Raw genomic sequence first — 18721 nt, forward strand, 5'->3', positions numbered from 1 at the left:
TTTACCGTCTGCAATAAAAGCTAAAGAATCCCAATCGTTTATTATGAATTCGTTTTATAGGGGAAGGCGTTAAGGTTACTTCAACCATAGAGAAAGGACTGTTGCTTCAACTTAATTCAATTTGGTCTGAAATGATTAGACAACACCGTGGTGTATCCGTTATGTTTCCCATAAAAGTAAGTGTAATCAAACCGAGGCTTGAATGAACATAGTATGGCCCCCGTGTTTAAACTCAATATCTTCGCCTTCTATGCACACAGGGTCCCACATGAAGACATTGCGGCGCGGCGATAAATCTATACAGACATATTCTCTGCATTATTGATTACTTTGTCGCAACACTACCTTCAATGTGTCGATCTGCACTATTGCAAACTTTATAATGTTACTCTCGATATGTCGTACTGTATGCTACCTCCATACAGGGTATTGATAACGTCGTAAATCTTTAAAGGGATAGACTCTTGTTGACTGAGTAATGTTGGAAGCTTTGCATGATGTGAATAATAAGAATGAACTATATATAAATAACAAACTTTCGAGTACAATTATGTATAAAATCTCCCTTAATGAGTGTGTTGGCTCTGTAAAGAGCAGGGTCCTATTTCATAGAGCAGCTTTAAGCAGAATATATTCCTTAACGTTTTCAGCAGAAATTAGCAGGATACCGGCCATAAAATGTACATGTTACATAGTAGTTTGGCTGGTAACCGTTTTCTGGTCAGCACAATTTTGCTGTGTGTAGCTACTTTTAATGCTTTTAAGCATTAAAAGCAGCTCTATGAAATTAATTGGGTCCTAATGTGCTCTTGACGTTTCGAACATACTCTGCTCATCTTCAGGAAAAAGTCTGGTTGTTGCGCGTATTTAAATGTTAAAACATTTCCCATAAAGGTCAACTAACTAACGCCTCCCTCAACCCCAACTGCTCCAACCCATCACAATTAACATGACGCACATTTTAATGACGAATGCCCTACAGACAAATCTTACCCCAAATGGTAGATATTCGACAATTTAATTTGACTGAAGATAAGAACATCGCCTGAAGGTGTACGAGATAAACACGACTGGCGTCTTTCATTCTGTGACTTGAGAAAACTGAAAAAAATAACGAGGTAGACCTCAAAGTTTAGATGCATCGTGATGTATATTTTAATGGAACGGCCATATTGAATTTCTTTACTTGTATGTTAATATGTATCATAACGAGGTTGGAATCATGAATAGACTGGTGCTCGCCGTTACGTCATATTATCAATCGTCTCCGATACATACCTCAGTAACATTCCAAATTTAGTCGAGCTACCAGACGTAAGACAATGAAAATGACGAGGGAGGCCCCAAGTTTAGATGCATCGTGATTTAATGGAACTGCCACATTGAATTTATCTGCTTGTATATTAATGTGTATAACAAGTTAAAAATCATCAATAGACTGGTGCTCTCGCCGTTGCGTCATATTATTAATCCTCTCATATACTTCATACTCAGTGTTTTGCAAATGTTTAAAGTCAAGCTCCCGGACTTATGCATGTTTTTTTAACAAGGGCTGTTAGTTTGTTTCTGGTCTTATTAAAAAAAAAGATATATGCATGTTTTATCATCCCTATTTTGCATTCAATCTATTTCTTCATTCATTCTATTTCATCAGATAAATGATTTACAACGAGTATTCAAGTTGACCGCCACCTTCATTTTAATTACGTTTCTACTTTCCTAACCTAGTTTCTTATTCAATGCCTTGGGGGATATACTCACTGGCATTATAGTCTCTCCCTCAAATGCATCTTCATTTAGGCCACACGTCCCAATGTATTATTTCAGACGGTCACTAGTTGGTCATTTTTAGTCAAACCTCCCTTCTGGTAATTTGTTTTACCTTTTGTCTAACCTTTAGTGGCCGTCCCCAACGCACCCAAGTGGACCTTTGAGTGACTCTTGCACCGTGTAAGGAATTGGTAAGTACACCTCATATGTCAGTAGCTTATTCTTATTTTAGCGGTCAAGCTTTAAAGCTTAAGGTGGTAGGTCTGCACTGCCTGAGTGAGACTGGTTTTCATGCCTGACATCCGTAAGAGCTGCTCAACTCTCTGGAGTGTTCTCTTGTAAAAATAAATTCTCTGAGTGAGAATTGTCGGAAACAGGGCTCGTGTCTTTACTGTTAGCGCTCGCACCAACTGTAAATTGTCGTAAAAGCCTCGGCCCACAGCCAATTTATAAATGTTTGCGATGTTGAAGTTATTTTGAGAGGAAATAAACAGGGCACCTGTACTTAGTTTCATAAAGCAACTGAGTGCTTTTAAGAGACTTCGCTTCATGAATGTCTTTTATATAAAATTAATCGCCAACAATAGTTCTTAAACAAAAGTGTTGTCATGGTGAACCCTCTTCAAAAACTGTCTTTTTAAATTCTATCAAATGTTAAACCAAAAGTGAAAGTCACAGGGCACAGTTAAAGATGATTTGGGATTCGTTCAACCCAAAATGATTTTTTGTATAGTTTTGTTTAATTATAATAATTTGTTCAGCTCTCCTGAAACTCAAGATTCATTTTCAAGTTGTCATGATAAAAAGCATGACATTTTGTCTTCCCCGTGTATAAGGAGGATACATTACAAGTAAAGGCGTAACAACAACAGACAACAATTTAATACACATTTTCAGAAATATAAAAGGTGTTTTGAAACATGGAGTCTTGAAGACATTTGCCATAAACCTTCTATACATTTCAAACCCTTAAACAACACGTAGATCTAATTGTAATGTCAGACAACACGCCAATAATAATAATATAAGGTAAAAAGGTTGTCGTGTCACACTGCGTATAGCTGAACCACTCCAAACACCGCTCATGTATTCCTCGCACGACTCTACTTGTTTGCAGCTTTTCCCGAATAGGTTGATTCTGCATTAAAGGGCAAGTTTAAAAATTATATTTATTACAGAACTTTTTTTTTTGCATGATAAAATAGAATTAATGGTTGTTCGAAACCGACTCTGCTGTGGTCGAGACGTCAGGCCATTATTAAATATTCTTTTTCATAAGCTGTCAAGTTTTACAAAACTTTACAAAACAAACCCCTATACAATTCACGTTTTCGGGGAAAACGGCAGATGACGTACAATTTACGTCATCCTTATAAAAATAGCAATACAAAATGTACTTTGTCAGTTTTATTATTTGCAATAAATAGCAACAAAAACATCTTTCCAATTTTGCCTAATAGCAGCGTTTATTAGATGTAATTATTTCCCCCTTGGATCAAGTCAAACGGAAATGTTTCCGGCAATTTTGGTACTGATGTCAACTTTATTAGCGGGTTATTGATTATACGCTGTGAAAGTAGATTGCTAATAGCATAATAGGAGATACCTAAGGCTATTGGCTAGAAACGACATTCGAACAGGTAGTTCTTAGGCTTAGATAATAAGCCAGACTACGGCTAGTAGCCATAGGCGGCTACGATTAAAGCAATGGACGGCTACGGTTATAACCCTGGCTATGGTTATAAGCCAGGCTAAGAATACGGCTTTAAGACAGATCACAGCCAATATACATAATAAGCAACGGGTGGCTATGGTTATATACCAGGCTAAGGATACGGCTACAAGCCATACTACGGCTATATAAGCCATTCAACATCTTTAAGCCATACGGTTACGGCTATTAAGCCAGGTAGAGATACGGCTTAAAGCCTGACTACGGAATGTTTTGTAGCATAACAGTGTGTCAGTGCTAGCTATAACACAATTATAGATACCCAATTAATAATTTTAATACCAGAAAATTAAACAGTGTGATCGGATGTTTCGGATGTTGACATATTTTGCACTGAATGGGTATCGAATTCAATGGCAATTAACGCGAGATACTTGTACATTTCCCCTACATACTCACATGAGGACTCTCTCTTAAGGAAAAATAAGTACATCACACAATTTAATTTGACATTCTCCCCGCCTATAAGGTTCCATGTTACACTGTGAGACACATCTTCATCAAACTGACGTCATGTTACTTTATCTTAATGCAAACATGATGAAAATTCTCCACCTCGTGTATTTGAATTACTTGTTGCATCATCGTCATGCGCACACAGCTATCTGTTCCAGGCACTTTGTGTGCACTAAAAACAAAAAAGCCAAAATTTACCGTGGAAGTTTGTGGAAGTTTGTGAAAAGACAATTTAACACTTTTGTATCATTGCTGAGAGTAACCATAAATTATACCGATTGAAGCAATTTCTCTCTATAAGCAACGTAGTGTACCAAAACACCGATGTGTGTAAGCACGGCATACTCAGTACTTTCCCAGTTATGTGAAAAGAAATCAAAATGCAAATTACTAGGATGAGATTCGAACCCACAACCCCTTATTTACCATTCTAGATCAGAACTCATTCTAGAGCAGATGTAACTTATGCTAAGTTTAAAAGCACATGCTTGAAAATGATGATTTACTCTATTTGAGTCAGAGTTAATTATTGTGTTGTTCTCAGCATGTCATGGTTTGTCTTGCGTTTTGTACAACAGCGAATGTCTACGTTCACATAGGAACTCCATGTTATTGAACTAGAAAACAGACCTATGTGATTGTCCAATGTCCAATGTCCAATATCGAACTAGAACAAAGTAAAGTTCGCTGTACATACACAATGTGAATGTACAATGTAAGGTTGTGTGATAGTCTTAGTGTTTTGGGTCCAAATACGAACTGTATCAAAGACATATAGAAACATCTACTCTGAAAATACCGAAGGCGCATTTTACCCCTTTAACATTTTCTGAGATGGAAGAGGTATTTGTGTGCGTAACACATTCTCAAAGCATCCACAACAATCAAGGTAACAGTATGTCAAGTTTATTTCCTTAAGAGCGAACACCTAGAACTCGCCTGCCGTACCGTCGCGCCGTTTCCCGGTAGACATTTCTCTGTTTGCCGACACATTCCGAACCGTCCTTTTGGTGGCAATGTTAAGTGCTCGATCAACGCGGGTCCTGGCGAACCAACCTTTCAATCAAACCCACTAATGGGAACTGACTTCACGCAGATTCCTTTATTGATTTTTAAAGTTTGGGAAAAGACACCTTCTTTGAGTGATCTATTTATGCATGCAAGAAGTAGTCCTGGATATTTCAGTGCCCAATTTCATAGAGCTGCTTAAAGGCACAAGACACTATTGGTAATTACTCAAAATATTTTGTTTTGCATAAAAACTTACTTATTATTACGAGCAATGGGGAGCTGTTGAAAGCATAAAACATTGTGAGAAACGGCCCCCTCTAATTTAGCGTAGTTTTTCATGAAGAGGTAATTTCTCTCTCAAATAATAAAAGACTTCAGCTTAAGCCTTTTACTATGCAACTGAAAACACAACAAGTAATGTAACAATTTTTTTTTTTTTTTCTTACATAAGTCTTCTGCAAATTCGGCTGTGCCCAAATTGTCACAGGTTTGTTATTCTATGCAAATGTTGGGATACACCAAATGAGAATACCAGAATAAGGTTACCAGCCAAATTACCATGTCACAAGTACAATTTGAGACTGGTATCCTGCACATTTCTGCTTAGCAATTTTCTCTGCCTCCTTAAACGAAAAACAGCTAAGCACAACCAAATTTTGATGTACAGAATAGGGTTACCAGCCAAACTACCATATTGTCACAAGTACAATTTGAGACTGGTAACCTGCAAATTTCTGCTTTATAAGCACCATTATCTGCATTGAAGCAGCTATATTGACCCTTGTATTCAACGCCAGTGGTTCATTAACAGTTTCAGAATCTACGCAATTAATTAGTTCCACTACTCACTGAGATGTTATCACCATCTCAAGCGGACCAAAACAATCGAATTACTGGTGACGAGTCTAACCATGACCTAACGAGATAAATAACAGGTTTAATAATAACCACGGTTGACTGCACCTGTTTCTTTCCAATAAACTTCAATCATTTAATTAAATTCTTAACAGCTCGGCTTTGTTTTTACTTGTATTGGGAGGAGAGCGATGTATCACGGATCAATTGTTTCATGCACTGGAATGCATAAATGCTTCACTATCAGTCGACTTTTAATCACTCACATTTAGGAAAATTACTCACAAGGTTATAAACAATTCTGTAGTTTATTTTTACAATTGAATGCGGAGATTAGCTGCTCACCTTGTATGTGTTTGCTTAAGGGACACACGGTTAGCATTTGGAGTTATTTATGAGGGGACTTACCATAGAGTTATATATATATAACTCTATAGTACTCACATTTAAACCGGTTGGTGCAGATGCTCTTCTCTACTATATGCGCCTGTAGCGCACTGAATAATAACTAATAATCAATAAGGAACCGAGTGTTATTCAAGTATGTATGAATCACTCCCAGATCAGGGGTTTGCATTGCGATATCAAAGTTATAAGTTTAAGGTATAGTAGAAACCTTAATTCAAGATAAATATCTTTCAATAGACAAAATTCGCTTTTGCCAAAGTCAAGTAAAATCCATAGTAATGATTATGATTAAATAACTCTCAACTACAGTGTACACCACAGTTATGCATAATCTAAAACCATATGTTAACATCTTTATTAAAAAGTGTTGATTTTGTCCCCTTAGTGGTTGTCATAACTGTAATTTTTGACTCGTTGATTTTCTGTCATGGATCCATCATGCATGGTCACTCCTGGTCACTTGAGCCTGCCCATGACCAATTCTGAAATTGTGACCAGTTCAAATGGAAAACTGGGGTAAGGAAGGTGACAGGTGTTAGCAGGTAGACCTTTGGCAATATTTTTAAAGGAAAAGCATTGTCATATACAACTCCGTGGGGCGCGACTCTAAGCGAATATTGTTTTTTTGTAAGGTTTAGAAATTAAAGTTGTGTGAATTTTTAATTTTTTTTTAAGGTTTTGGTTTATTTGACACTTTAATCGTCATTTGAATCTCAGATGTAGACTTTTAGTACACTAAAATAAATACACATAGGCTCCTCTGTTTGAAGGTACCGGGCGATCAGACCATTCCACTATATTAGCGAGCGAGTCATTAGAATGGTCGCTGGTAACCGTTAATACTTGTTCTCATTCAAATATATATGGCACTCGATAACGCTGACTGTGCACACAGGATACCAGCTGATACTTAAAGAGCGCCATCAATAGGTTGAGTTGGAAATGTCGAGAAAATCTATCTGTTTTTGAGTATAACGTTACATCTGAAATAGAAAGTTAAGAAATAATACTTGGATGATGCTTTGTTGTTGGTGTATAAGACATGTAAGAACCTTTACAACCCCAGCAAGTGCGTTTTTACTTTGGTTTCCTTCCTTTTTGTAAAGAAAGCCACTGCTCCTATATTTTGTATTGGAAGCTTATATATGAAACATGTTAAAACTATACCACCCATGTGCGTTTTTACTTCCTTTGGTTTCTTGGAAGGAAAACCAGTCTGGACTTTTAATTTGTATTGTAAGCTCTGCGGACCCAAAGTGTTTTGTAGTCAGTGTTTCTAGCCACAGTGGCTACAAACTCATTACAGTTTACTGTTACAAATTCCTCACATGTTTTCTTGTACATGAAATGTTATGTATTCATACGTAACATTGCTAGGTGTGTAAGACATGTTTCAGTCCTAGTAACCCAAGATTAAATATCGCCTTACTGTGGGCAGAATTCATTTCTCAATATTAATGGATTCCCTTTGTGTAGAATGAACGTGAGGTGAATTAGAATGGCCTTCTGTATAATTAATTTCCACAGCGATATGTAGACACATTGTGTGCGTTTTCATGAGGTGTCTTAAGACCAGCAGGAGATCTTTAGAGAGATGAATTTTCAATGATTTGACAACAACCTGCAGTGCCTGCCTATAGAAAACGTTTCAAGCTGTTATGTCCATTGAGGAAACCGTGCAGTGTTAAAAATATTTGCAATATTTGTTTAGTTCTTTGGACAATATACCGCTTTATTACACGATCAGAGCCCTCCCAGGGTAGGGCTGTGCTTTTTTAACAGGTCATCCAAACATAACGTGCCCTCTTGATGAATTTGAATGTTGATCAAATAATATTGCTGATTCAACCGATTGATTATTTGCTCAATTTATTTGTAAGGATTGTCTCTAAGAAACAAAGTTACTCTCTCTTCTATAACAATATGAAACATTAATAAAAAATAAACCGTATTTGTGTGGCCAATATCATTGCTAAGTCCCTATAATATACATTGTATGACAATATATATCTTTTTGGTTCTATAAACTTAAAATCCCTGCGGAATATGGGAGATAGAATCAAGAAAATGTAAGTAAAATCGTTTCCAGCCCAATCTGAGTACGAACCGAGTAAATGAACAAGTCAATAAACTCAGTCCCTCTACTCTTGTTACTCCCTCCGGTATTCTAACTGACCACTGCACTGCCTTATGTCGACGAACCCTGGTTATCCCAGATGGATATTGAAGTAGACTTGCTCTTAGTCAAGTTTAATTAATACTTGGTTGCAGTACTCATGATATCGTGTTTCAAATCGAATGCTTTAGCACTCGGTAGTCATTGACGAGTTTAATTTCACCCTTGGGGCGTGACCTTCAATGTGGTAATTAGTGAACTGGAGTAACCCTTTAACACTGAAAGGACTAGACGAGTTTAGCCTCTTGAAAAACCAACCCTGGGGCAGGGGGAAATATTTACCCGACCCAATCCCTCGATGGGTAAGAACAAAATCATATCAAACCAAGTTAGTGAACTAGAGTAACCCTCCAACCATAAGGGACATTTTAGAACTGAAAGGACTAGACGAGTTTAGCCTCTTGAGAACGAGTGATGTCTATCCTTTGGGCAGGGGGAAATATTTTCCCGACAACATCCCTCGGGGGAACAACCTATCAAAGCTGAAAGGGTAAGACTATCATAACCGAATTAGTGTATATGAACATCTTTATGAACTGAAAAGACTAGACGAGTTCACCTAGCCCCAAGGACTTAGGGAGTCTAAAATCTATAGTTTTTAGCAAAATACTTTCCTTAGGGAAAGGTAAAATATTTTCCCCAACCCCATCCATTGTGGGGAAACAACATATCAAAGCTGAATGGGTAAGAATAAAATCATATCCAGCCAAATTAGTGAACTGGGAATATCTTTAGAATCGGAAGGACTAGACGAGTCCACCAAGCTCAAAGGACAGAACAAGGCTAGCCTGTAGCAAAACACTTTCCGTGGGACAGGGGGAAATATTTGCCCCGACCCCGTCCCTTAGGGGGACAGCCCATCATCAGCTCATGGAAGTTGGTACGAAGAAAACCATACAGACGAAATGATGGTGTACTATCTAAAATTGAATTATTTTAGAAAATTTACCGCGTCTTGAGCGCCGAGAGTCTTCCTGGACAGTTTTATTGATTTTGTTTAAGTCGGGGAACTCTCTTGATAACACGATGTTCTTAGCTTCTTCATTTCGAAGAAAATACCTTTTAAGTTTGATCTTTGTATATCGAATTTTATATAAACGGTTGTCTTGCTAGACATGTGATGCAAATCTTGGATGTCTATCGTACATTATTTTATCATGTTTATGTGACATAAACTATACCCAACAAATCTAACGAGTATTGTGTTTAGGTGGGTGTATGGTTTAGAGTCATAATATAAAAATATTTGTTTAGGAATTAAAATCTCCCCAAAAATAACATTATTAAAATTGGAAGGTATGGACCTTGTGTCGTAGACATACAGCTTAGAAACAGCCCTATTCTGGAGTTCTAATTAAAAATACAATCAGTGATACTAAAACCTTCAGGTGTTCTAATATGCCAGGTTTTCTGTGAGATAAACGCTGATTAAAAGCGATTATTTATTGATAGTTTCAGGAACGTAATTTATTCGACTCGGAAGAGGGCGCTTTGACTCTCAGCCACGATTTCCAGGTTGACTTTTTTTTGTGTTAAAGAAAAAGAATCAGAAAGATTCAAATCAATCTTTTAGAGGTTTTCTCTGTGGAGACGTTAACGAAAGTATTGTTCGTAAAAACAATTGTAAGGGAAAGTTGAAGAGTCCTATGATTGAGATTTTCGGCTCGTTTGATTGTCGTATTGTCTAGTTTTACATTCTTTTAAAAGTGGATGAACTGTCTGACTAATGAGTAAAGGGTACATTGAGATGTTATATTCCACCTTCTATAAGAAGCATCTATAAGAAGAGTCGTTGAATAACAGCCAATGCAACATTAAAGGGAAGGTACATGTTTGGTAATTACTCAAAACAAATATAAACTTAAAAACTTACTTGGTAACGTGCAATGGAGAGCTGTTGATAGTATATAACATTGTGAGAAACGGCTATCTCTGAAGTAACGTAGTTTTTGAGAAAGAGGTTATTTCTCACTAATATATTTTAAGACTTCTAGCTAGAAGTCTTTTATTCCTATCTGAAAGCACACAAATTTGTCCAATAAGGGTACTTTTTCATTCATCATTTCTCGCAACTTCGATGACAAGTTGAGCCCAAATTTTTACATGCTTGTTATTTTATGCTTATGGGATACACCAAGTGAGAACACTAGTCTTTGACAATTACCAAACGTGTACAGTGCCTTTAACTGAAGAAATGGAGAGTAGTAAATATTTCTATCATCAAAGACGAAAATCATCTAAGAAACCAATTGGGTGATGTCTTGTGATGTAAAGGAGTAACCCAAAACGTGGTGACAATGAGATTGGTTAGACTTATGGAATGGATAGTAAGACTTCAGTCGATTCGGCTTGGCGCTCTCAGATGTATCATTTTTTATAATGAGAGAAACAGGTTTGATTGTGAATGCAATGACATCCTATGTTTACAACCTCAATCCTGATACTTCACGGAGGCAATGAAGGCGAATGCTTCCATGTCCCCTGAAGGCCTTAGTGCCCTTGAAACACCCATAGTAGAAATTAAAAAATAATTTCCTCTTAAGCTGCCCTTTACAATGGAGAAAATGTCTTGGTGCCATTGCCCTTTCAAAAACGAAGCATACAGGCCTGCAACTTGTAATGTATCAGGTGAGAATTCGGGGAAAGGTTGGTCTTGTGTTATACCATATAGAAAGAACCACCCTTTTCTATATGGTTATACTTGAGTTTCTCAATGGATAAGTTTCTTTTGTCAGACAACGCGTGGCTCTTTGATTTAGTGTTCTTGGTTCTCAACCTAATAAGTGGTTGTTCTGGGCGATGTTCTTGGTTCTAGGCTCGAGGGTTTTTAGTTCTGGGCCTAACGACGTTCTTGGTGTTGGGTTCGTTGTTCGTGGTTCTTTCCTTTTGTGGTTCTCAACTTGGTGTTCTTATGGTTATAGACCCAACGACGTTCTTGGTGTTGGGCTCGTTGTTCTTGGTTCTAGGCTCGAGGGTTTTTAGTTCTGGGCCCAACGACGATCTTGGTGTTGGGCTCGTTGTTCTTGGTTCTTTCCTTTTGTGGTTCTCAACTTGGTGGTCTTATGGTTATAGACTCGGTGTGCTTGAATCTGGGCTTGCTCGTGTCTGGATCTGTTAATTGATCATGGTTCTAAACTCCATGTTCGTTGGCTTGAATCTGGGCTTGCTCGTGTCTGGATCTGTTAATTGATCATGGTTCTCAACTTGGTGTTCTTATGGTTATAGACTCGTTGGCTTGAATCTGGGCTTGCTCGTTTCTAGATCTGTTAATTGATCATGGTTCTCAACTTCATGTCAGTGGTTCTAGGCTCGATGTTCTTGACTATGAACTCGATTTTCTTGGTTTATGCGTAGATCTTTCTGCGTGGTGCCTGCAGCTCCTTATCTTGATCGTTGTAACATCTTGTGTTCCTAGGTAACACACGGGGACAGTCTAGTTGAGAATAGTTTATTGAATTCTTGTCTACTTGCACTGTTCTGAAATTCAAACTACATGAATAAGAAACGCGGGTTTCACACAGTTATCGATTACATTGAAATATTCTGTGCAGTTTGGTGCGAATTCCCTCAGTCTTGATTGAACCTTTTTTGGCAGGGTACATTGTACTCCTTAATTTGACTCACACGCCACTCTACAGGGACAAACGCACTGACCTTTCAAATTATATCATCGGTTAATAATCGGAAACGAAATAAAAACAAGACAATTTTGTGAGTCGTATTTGGTTTCCCAAGAGATTTTAACTCTACATGAATAACAAACCTGGAATCTTATCTTTGAAAGGGCAAGGCCATTTCCATTTTGCACTTATATTGTAGAATCTTAAAATTTATGGGAAACCTTCTTAAAGGGGCATCGAGGCCAAGACCAGAGTCATAGATTCGTTTCTGTCAATGTGATGATGGCTTTAATGGGCAATTTTATCAACAAAGATAAACAATAAAAGTCACATGCGAAAGTTCCAGCTGAACTTAATTTCTATACTTCTTGAGAAAAGAGCAAAAAGTTCCACAGTATATATATATATAAAAAAAAACAACATTCAAATCAACCCTCCTTCGGTGAGGTGACAGCGGGTACCAACCGCATCTCTTGTCACAGCATTATCGAACGGAAACCACTTTAATTGAGAAATAAAAAAGCAAAATAAAAACGACCCTTATAATTATGAGTGAACTTGTTCAAACCATTATACTTCGAAGGGAATCTTACAACAGCTGCTGTTAGCGATTAACCAATGTAAACGTTATATCAGCCTGGGCCAGAACACGTTTGTTTTTGAAAACTGTTCAATGTGATTCGATGACTTAACGGATGTTGACATCAAGTTCTCCTAACTTTGATCTATTATAAAACCACGGTGTTTTTACAACCATCAACTGACACTTTTTCAGAAGGTAATGGTGAAAGACTTCTCTTGAAATATTAATCCATGAAATGCTTTAATTTTTGAGAAAACATTAAAACAATATAAATTCTCGATATCGAGAATTGCGGATTAATTTTAAACACATGACACGGCGAAACGTGCGGAAACAAGGGCGGGTTTTCCAGTTATTTTCTCCGACTCCGATGACTAATTGAGCCTAAGTTTTAACAGTTTTTTTTACTTTATATATAAGTTGTGATACACGAAGTGTGGGCCTTGTACAATACTGTTTACCGAAAGTGTCCAATGTTTACCGAAAGTGTCCAATGGCTTTAACAACTATACTGTTCTCATCATAGCAGTGGGTATCCATCTATCAATGTTCGAAGGGAATCCTGTCTCAACCATGAGATTCGATGACGTTTTCCAGTACGGATGCTGACATCAAGTTCGGCACAATTTCGGCTATTCTTAAACCTTGGTGTTTTTACAACCAGTAGGCCTAACTGACTACTTTTCCCAACATAGAAACAGGTACCATATCATTGCTCCAGCTTTAATGAAAACTCTATCCACTCCAAACGCAATGTCCACTATAGCGACCTTGCGCAAACATCCGCTTGTTGCTGCACGGTTTTAATAGCCATGGCAACCATTTCATAACCATGCACGCCTTATTGTCATCCAAGAGTCCCATTGTGAGTTTGGAGACGTCATATTCGACAATTTGGGGTTTCAAAAATGTCCGCTGGGACGCTTTTTTGACAGCCGGAAAAGGGAACTTAATAATATTTCCAAGCTAACTGATATTTCACCCCTCAGCTTAAAGGAACACGTTGCCTTGGATCGGACGAGTTGGTCAAAACAAAAGCGTTTGTAACCGTTTTTTTTATAAAATGCATATGGTTGGAAAGATGTTTTAAAAGTAGAATACAATGATCCACACAAGTTTGCCTCGAAATTGCGTGGTTTTCCTTCTACTGTGCGAACTAACATGGTCGGCCATTTATGGGAGTCAAAATTTTGACCCCCATAAATGGCCGACGTGTTAGTCGACGAGGTAAAAGGAAAACCACGCAATTTCGAGGCATGTTTGTGTGGATCATTGTATTCTACTTTTACAACATCTTTCTACCCATATGCATTTTATAAAAAACGGTTACAAACGCTTTTCAAAGACCAACTCGACCGATCCAAGGCAACGTGTTCCTTTAAATTGGTTATTATTTGAGGTTGCGTGTTTTCTACTCTTTTGACTGACACGAGATGATTTTATTTTCTTTGAAGTAAACTTTTAGTTTTTTTAACCTTTCGATCGTTGTAATCCTATAATGTATGAATATATTGCTATTTTTCTCATGTTTTTTAATCCTGCATTTTAATGTTTTCCTTAACTGTACAGCGCTTTGAAACAGTGTTAAAGCGCTTTATAAATGCATTTAAGTTAAGTTTGTTGACAATAAAACTAAACTGCTTATGTGAAAAGTTAATTTCAAAAGGTGGTTGTGTTTTTGAGGTGTTGCCGAAAATCCGAAGTGAATAAATGTCCACGTATAATTCCTAACCCGAAACGCTCTTCACATTCAATATTTGGGGCGTAGCAACTTATATTTTGTTTTATATAACCACATTAACTCGAAGTGAAATGTTTATTAATTTTTTTTATACGTATCCAAAGCCGCTGTATAGGCTTCTAACCCAAAGTTGTTATTGGAAATTATTTTAAGAGTAATTACCAAACGTATATTTATCCATTTAAAACAGTATAATCGGCGTTGTGACATTTGCCCAAGATACCATTTGGTCATGTTAGTGTTTTTACCATATGATTGCGTGCAAGTTAACCTTCAGAAAACCCATCATTAATTAGAACTTGTCTTTTCAAAAATATCTGTATATCATGAGTGCATATCCATTATCTGAAGTTAAATTTCTCAATTTTTGCAAATGAACTTACTCTAAACAAATCAAAGCGGACGGGATATTTCTGAAGATTTTCTTGAAGCAAGGAAATAATATTCGTCATTTTATTTCATTAGTGCACTTTAAATATTGCCTTTGGGACAACAACAACAAAAGAAGTAACAAATAAAATAATGAAAATCAAATACAAATTGTATAACAAGACACAAGATAGGATATTAATACTCTGCATAAAAAATCTCTGGTTCTGTGAAAGTAATTTCTGTATCAATTCAAACATTTCAAAGTCGCCTCTGTTCCGTTGTGAATGTTTCATGTAGCTCCGAACGCAATAAATTCACCTTGGGCCGCATAATTTGATCATCATTATTGCGTCAATATACCTGAACTACACACCCGTGAAATAGGAAACCATTCTTATTCATAGAATCAATGCAAGGAATATATTTCAAGACGCAATCTTCAATTGCTTGATGCGTGACCAGTAGAAATTGGCCCGCTAGAAGTGGACAACAGATGACCAAGTTCTACCGTTGGTGGTGCTATCCATAAATACCTTATTCTTAGGTGTGTATTCCCATAGTAATCAATGCTACATGATTTTTTTTCAAAACTACTCAGCCTCTTGACAACAAACAATTCCTTTCCGTGACAACCAAACTTCAAATTGTTTGTCAATTTGTTTTATGTTACCCGTTTGGCTTTTGAGCTAGCTCACCTAAAGTTGGTAGAATTCATTTGGAATTTTTATTTATTTATTTATAATTAATTAGATTTGTTGTGAACTTTTGGGCATGTGCTTTTGCCTGTATAAAAAAAAGGTTTAAGTGGGGATCGTATCACTTTACCCGTACCCATGCATTGCCACTAATTAATACAAGTAGTATTTTGCTTACTTGTAAGTTGGTACGAATGATCCTACCATGACGAAGCATATCTGTAATAAGCCATCCATTTCATATATATCGTATGGTCCCCATATCTATTCCCGAACCATGATAAAACACCAACACGACATTTAGCCATTACTACTAGACATAATAACCATGTTTCACAAAGCTCTGGAACTGTCTATAGTCACGATCTTATCATAAAAAGACTCTTCATAAGAAGCCCATCACAACACTTGTTTTCACAGCTACCTCCTCTATTATCATCATCTCCAACGGTTCTCTACTAACTTTCATCCCATTCGGACTGCGATTACAGCCAAGCTATAAATAGCTATGCCTGTAAAAGCTAGATTCAAGTATTATGTTGATAGCTATTGAAATGAAATGAACAATTGGCAAACCATACATCCCCCAGTATCATCTTTCTGCCTCCGCAGTAAAGAGATGTTTTCACTTTCTCAAAACAGCAAATGACGTATTTTTCTTGCTTCGTTTTTTAAGTAGCTGTGGATATGAACTCGCGGCGGTATGGAACAAAAATTAACATCGTGTGTTTTTAACAGCAGCTCAAATTCAATACAGATTTTGTCCTCTTATTTTTTACTTTTTTTTACTTCAGGGGTAAATGCTTGTAACATTTTTTATTTTAGTATTATTATCTACGTGTGTTTAAAACTATATATTTTTTTTTTTTTTTTTTTTTTTACATTTAACTAGCGTTTAAACTTTTCATTCTGTACTTCATATAGTACGCGTATTTAAAATCACAGCATGTACATAGCGCCATATGGGTTTGTTCACTTCTCAATCTGCATATTGATTTTTATGGAATTCTATTGTTTAGACATTTTTGAGATAATGAAACGAAAACAGAATGTTGTAAAACATGTTGTCTTTTTAACAGAAGCACAAAGAGGCACAATCGTACTACGAGCAATCAAAGCAGCTGTGGGGACGTAAAAGCTACCCTTATTATTTAGTTAGCAACCATTATATTATAGGAAAAATAATTAGTTTTTAAAATCATGTTAATCCCACTCAGTGAGTCCACTCTACCGTAACCCTGATGGTACGGGTACAATATGGATGGAGAGTTACTGGAAATAATATGAATTCCTAAAAAAAAAAATCAGTATCCATTCCTTATTGAGCTGTTTCGAAGCAAGTTATTATAACATTTTTTGATTTGTGAAACATTCTTATTTTTTGTAATTAAAAATTGTAATGATTGGTATTTTACTATAGCAGTAGGTCAAGGCCTTGCGTTGAAACACATGTTGCGACTGGTCAATTTGAAAATCGTAATTTTGTCAAAATCACAAGCAAACAAAAGATTGCGAAAATTCTCTCCATATAGACCTTTCTTTTGTTGATAAACAAACCGCCTTGGTTGGCATGGTCGGCCGAATGTTAGTAAAACACTCAATCTTAAAAACAGATGTTTTAACCAAACTCAGCATTTTCTGCAAACTTTCAATTAAATAAAATACCTCTCATAATTATTTGTTTTGTTTTTAACAAAATCAACAAATTTGGTTACATTGTTACAAAAATAACGATCTTTTCTTAATTTGCACTTACGGCTTTCCATAGTTTTCCAATCTGGGTTGGCAAAAACTCGGGCTGTGACGTTGCAAAAGAAAGGTCTATAACAAGCATTGTACCTTTGTTAGAATTTGCTACAATCGCAAAAAAAAAAAAAAAACAGCGTTTAATATTGCGTATTAATGACCATCCGGTCCCTAGAGGTCATAATATCTCAGCCTATAGGGTCATGACCTCTGACCCATACAGTTTGGGCGTTTACAACACAGTGTGTGTATCCCGGAAAGGGCAAAATGTAAATTCATCCGGCAGTCTTTGCGGTTTAGGTTAATTTATCAATATAGTATTGGGGTTGGGGTTGTTTTATGGTGGGAGGATAAGTAGAAGTCAAGGAGACACTAAAGATACAGACCAAAATGAACTGTAATATATCTTAAACGGTTTGGGACAGACTCATTTTATTCCAAGCATCTTTGTCTGCCCGACTTCTTCGATAAGAATCATCTTCACTAATGGTTTAGAGAGTGATGAATATCAGCAAAACCTTTGAGAATATTTTCTTCTTCTTGTCTTCGGTTTTGAATTAATGTTCCTTGGAAGTTTAGAGTGAGACATGATGACTAAAAGATCATGATGTAATCTAGCGAGTGGGATAATTCAATAAAAGCCTCCACAATGTGACTGACTTGGGATACACCGGCACTGTCGATTATAAATAGACTTATAATCGGGTGATCTGACCCAGAATGAAACTGAACTTGTTAAAGGGAATAGAAAGTCCCACATTGGAACCGCTGCCACAATTATGGAAATTGATACTTTGTTTAAGTCGACGTTCTGGTTGATATTGGTAACTGTTTAAAACAAAACAGATTTAATTTAATAAAAGAAACTCTGATTCGGAAATGTCTGGAGATTTGACTTGTTAAAGGGATATCCCACATTTGAACTTGTGCCAAAATTAAGGAAATTTTTATACTTTATTTTATTCGACGTATCGGTTGATAATAATAAGAGTATAAACTATAATCGTAAACTCGCTGGTACAACCATGCTCTTTTGAGGGCGTGCTGGCTCTGTCACGACATTCGATATTGGAAATTACTTAAAACCAAACAGATGTAAATAAGTCTCTTTATTTAGCCGTCTTACTGTATATAAAACAGAACCAGATAAATTGATCACTAGATGATAAAGATTTGTAAATGGAATGTGAAACAAGGTGGGACCCTAAAGGATAGAGGTGATCTGATAGGATCAGCTTTTTGTCTTTTAACAATTCCACCTGCCTATAACAGGTGCATTCATTCCTACAGGCACTTCACTATTTTCAGATGTTTTTATCGAGGATTTGTACCACAGTGTGTTTTTATCCTCAGCTTAGAAAAATGCTATCAAACGTGCATCTCGTGTCAACCAAAAACACTTGGCCTTTTAGCAAATTGAGCAACTTTGGTTGAAAGCGTGTAGTTGGTGTTACTGCCAAGAGTTGACTTTCGTTTTCTTGTTCTATTTTGAGAATGATTAAAGGCACTGTGCACTTAATGGCCAGTGTTCTCACTTAGTGTATCCCGACATTATG

The 18721-nt window shown here is 36.7% G+C and overlaps 1 protein-coding gene across 2 annotated transcripts in view; it reads left to right on the plus strand.

The window, feature by feature from the left end:
- Positions 1–18721, plus strand: part of LOC139949281 (secretin receptor-like) — a 163032-nt gene that overhangs the window by 20338 nt on the left and 123973 nt on the right. For both annotated transcript variants that reach the window (XM_071947690.1, XM_071947689.1), the window contains exon 2: positions 1901–1961. The gene's annotated coding sequence lies outside the window, so the exon portion shown is untranslated. The remainder of the gene's footprint in view (positions 1–1900; positions 1962–18721) is intronic.

This window comes from Asterias amurensis, chromosome 16 (genome assembly GCF_032118995.1).
Source record: "Asterias amurensis chromosome 16, ASM3211899v1".
Classification (NCBI taxonomy): Eukaryota; Metazoa; Echinodermata; class Asteroidea; order Forcipulatida; family Asteriidae; genus Asterias; species Asterias amurensis.